This window comes from Pelophylax lessonae (genome assembly GCF_965119305.1).
Source record: "Pelophylax lessonae genome assembly, chromosome: 5".
NCBI lineage: Eukaryota > Metazoa > Chordata > Amphibia > Anura > Ranidae > Pelophylax > Pelophylax lessonae.
The window spans coordinates 506,607,590-506,612,011 of NC_138772.1; positions in this window are offsets into that span (position 1 = coordinate 506,607,590).

Consider the following 4,422-nt stretch of genomic DNA (forward strand, 5'->3'; position numbering starts at 1 on the left):
CCTGGCACAGGGACATGATTATATGATATGTTTCTTCAAAGGACAGGATCTCCTTCTGTAGTCAGCAGTAATTACCTAGCTTTCTGTCAGCGCCTATGCTACATGACGTTCAGATAAAGAAGTCTACATGGCAGACCTATAATAATTCCTAATCACTGTTAGGACCCCGATTACTTGCCAGTTTTGCTCAATAACAGCCCTATAGCCAAGTGGATTTTACGTGTGCAAGCAGGAACTACAAACCAGTTCCAGGAGAAATAATTGTATTTTTCAAAGGCCTGGTTTCTCACTGGTGCATGTATGGGATCAAATAGTTTCTGGGTTTTTTCATAACTGTATAACTTCTCTATATGTCCATATAGGTCTGTCTGGACTGGTTTTGTTTGAGTTAAGACTACATCTCTGGGTTTGTCCAAGTCTCTTCCCAGACTAATGGGAATATAAAAGCAGCTTGCAGCTGGTTGATGCAGCTTAGATGTCAACAGCAGGCCACATGCACCTGTCCGAACTTTGAACAATCTCAGAAATGTAAAACAGATCTCAAATGAAAATACAAAATTAGGTGAAAACAAGCTGCATTTGCACACTGACGCCAGCCGTAATGTTTTCGTCCCCGTTCACACTGGGGCGACCTGTGAGGCGACCTGGTCGCCTCACAGGTCGTCGTAGGTCGCCTTCCATAGGGAAGCTGAGGACCCGTTCTAATAGGAGCGACACAAGTCGCTTCGACTTAGAAAAAGGGTCCGGAGCTTCTTTGGGGCGACCCGGAGCGACCGTCATAGACTTCAATGTTATGAAGTCCGTGCCGGCCGCTCCGAGGTCGCGGCGCGCTGCTCGCACCGCGACCTCAGAGGTCGCCCCTGGAAGTCGGATCGCCCCAGTGTGAACGGGGCCTTAATAGTTAATTTGTTTTCAACCCTCACACTCCTCCAATCACTCCTTTTAACCACTTTACCACCACTTTGCTGTCTTACGTCTGGGCCACTTTTTGTGATTCGGCACTGTGCGACTTTAACTGACAATTGCGCGGTCGTGCGAGGCCATACCCAAACGAAATTTATGTCCTTTTTTCCCCACAAACAGAGCTTTCTTTTGGTGGTATTTGATCACCTGTGCGATTTTTACTTTTTGCGCTATAAACAAAAAAAGAGCGTTTATTTTGAAAAAATAACAATATTTTTAACATTTTTTTATATGAAATTCCCCCCAAAAAAGATGTAAAAACCAATTTTTTTAAAAATTTTTGGCCAATTTGTTTTCTGCTACCTATGTTTGGTAAAAAAAATCGCAATAAGCGTATTTTGATTGGTTTGCGCAAAAGTTATTGCGTTTACTAACAAAGGGAAAGATTTCTGTCATTTTTGGTGTTTTTTTTTTTAACGCGTAATGGCGGCGATCTGCGATTTTTTTTGCGGGACTGCGACATTGCGGCGGACAGATCGGACCCTTGACTGACATTTTTGACACTTTTGGGGGTACCAGTGACATTACTGCAGTAATCAGTGCTATATATATGCACTGTTACTGTAAAAATGACACTGGCAGGGAAGGGGTTAATTTTATTGGAGAGGGAGGGGTTAATGTATGCCTGGTGCTTACTGACGTGTAGGGGGGGAGGTGACTGAGTGAGTCATGGACAGATCGGATGTCCAGCTATGCTGAACAGTCCGATCTGTCACTCCCTGTCACTATGGAGATCCGCCCGCTGTGTTTACACACAGCGGGCGGATCTCCAGACTCGATCCCCGACGATCGGGTAAGAGCAGCGGCGATCACCGCTGCTCCTCCCCTGGCCCGACTCCCGCTGTGAATGAAAACAGCGGGAGCGAGCCTCCGGCGGCGCGCAAGCGCCGCCCAGAAGGGGGAGTGTCTGACGACGTAGTACTACGTCGTCAGACGATAACGAGCCACTCTGCCGCAGTAATATTACTGTGAGCAGTCGTAAAGTGGTTAAAGAGACAGAATATCAACCAAAAATCCAGAAAAAAAACATATTAAACAAATGTTATAAATTGAGTTGTAGTTCAGTAAGTAAAACAAATATTTGATCCCCTACCAACCAACAATAATTCAGGCTACAGTATGTGCTCATGTGTTACACAGATTAGCCCTGTCAATTTAAGAAGGTGCTCCTAACAATAACTTGTTATGTGTAAAAAGACACCTGTCCTTAGAATCTCTTTCTGTCATTCAAATCTCCCCATCATGGGCAAGACCAAAGAGCTGTCAAAGGACATCAAGGATAAAAGTTGTAGACCTGCACAAAAACTGATGCTGAAGTTCTTGGGCTACAAGAACATTATCAAGAAGCTTGGTGAGAGGGAGACCACTTTTGGAGACATTATTCACAAATGGAAGAAATACAAAATAGCCATCAATCGCCCTCGGTCTGGAGCTCCATGCCTCAGGAGGTAGCGATGACCATGAAAAAAGTGAGGGATCAGCCCAGAATCACACGGTAGGAGCTTGTGAATGATCTCAAGGCAGTTGGGACCACAGTCACCAAACAAACCATTGGTAAGTAACACAATATGCCACCATGGATTGAAATCCTACAGCACCTGCAAGGTCCCCCTTCTCAAGAAAGCACTTGTACAGGCCGTCTGAAGTTTTCCACTGAACATCCAAATGATTCAGAGAAGGATTGGGAGAAAGTGCTGTGCTAAGATCAAAATTTAGCTCTTTGGCATTAATTTGACTCAAAACTGACTAAGAACACCATCCCTACTATCAAACACGGAAGTGGAAACATTATGCTTTGGGCTTTTTCTCTGCTAAAGGTACAGGCCGACTTTGCCACATTTGGAGGCCAATGGACGGGCCATGCATTGTAAATCTTGGATAAGAACCTTCTTCCCTCAGCCAGAACACTGAATATGGGTCGTAGATGGGTCTTCCACCATGACAGTGACCCAAAACATACTGCCAAGGCAACAAAGGACTGGCTCAAGACAGTCTCCAGACTTTAACCACTTAAGCCCCGGAGGATTTGGCTGCTTAAAGACCAGGCCCTATTTTGCGATTCGGCACTGCGTGACTGTAACGGACAATTGCGCCATTGCGCGGTCGTGCAACGCTGTACCCAAACTTCCTTTTTTTCTCACAAACAGAGCTTTCTTTTGGTGGTATTTGATCACCTGTGCGATTTTTACTTTTTGCGCTATAAACAAAAAAAAAGCGACAATTTTGACAATTTTGAAAAAATAACAATATTTTTCACATTTTTTTATGAAATTTAAAAAAAAAAAATGTAAAAATCAAAATTTTTTACATTTTAGGCCAATTTGTTTTCTGCTACATATTTTTGGTAAAAAAAAAAAAATCGCAATAAGCGTATTTTGATTGGTTTGCGCAAAAGTTATTGCGTTTACTAACTACTGGAAAGATTTATGTCATTTTTATTGTTTTTTTTTTAACTAGTAATGGCGGCGATCTGCGATTTTTTTTATGGGACTGCGACATTGCGGCGGACAGATCGGACCCCTGACTGACATTTTTGACACTTTTGGGGGTACCAGTGACATTACTACAGTAATCAGTGCTATAAATATGCACTGTTACTGTAAAAATGACACTGGCAGGGAAGGGGTTAACTTTATTGGTGATCAAGGGGTTAAATGTGTCCCTAGGTGTGTGATTCTAACTGTCAAGGGGCATGGCTTGTTAGATCATAACAGAGACATCCTACATAGCAGGATCGCATAGCCTCTGTCATGATCTAAGGGAGAATGACAGATGGCTGTGTTTACATCAGCCGTCTGCCTTTCTCCCTCTCCTGAGTGAGATCGCGAGTGGCTGGCGGACATCAGAGCCCCCGGTCACACGCGCGGGGATGTTAGTGAACGAGGGGGGGCGAGTGACATACCGGTATGCCACTTTGCCCCGGAGGGGCTGACCGCCGCAGTATATAGTCGTGCAGCGGTAGGCAAGTGGTTAATCCTCTAGACAATTTATGAAGGGAGCTGAAACTTCGAGTTGCCAAGTGACAGTCAAGAAATCTTAAAGATTTAGAGAAGATCTGTAAAGAAGAGTGGACCAAAATCCCTCCTGAGATGTCTCCAAACCAGATAACCAACTACAAGCAACAGCTTACCTCTGTGCTTGCCAACACGGGTTTCTCCACCAATTACTAAGTCATGTTTTGCTTGGGGATCAAATACTTATTTTACTCACTGAACTGCAACTGAATTTATAACATTTGTATCATGTGTTTTTTTCTGGATTTTAGGTTGATATTCTGTCTTTATTATTTGAAATACACCTATGATAAAAATTATAGATTCTTTGTTTCTTTGTAAGTGGGCAAAATTACAAAATCTGCAGGGGATCAAATAATTATTTTCTCCTCTGTATGCAGCCCCTTGGCGGGTGGGCTTTAACGACAAGTGCCCACATTTATGCTGTCCTAGGCTGTGCAGAGAG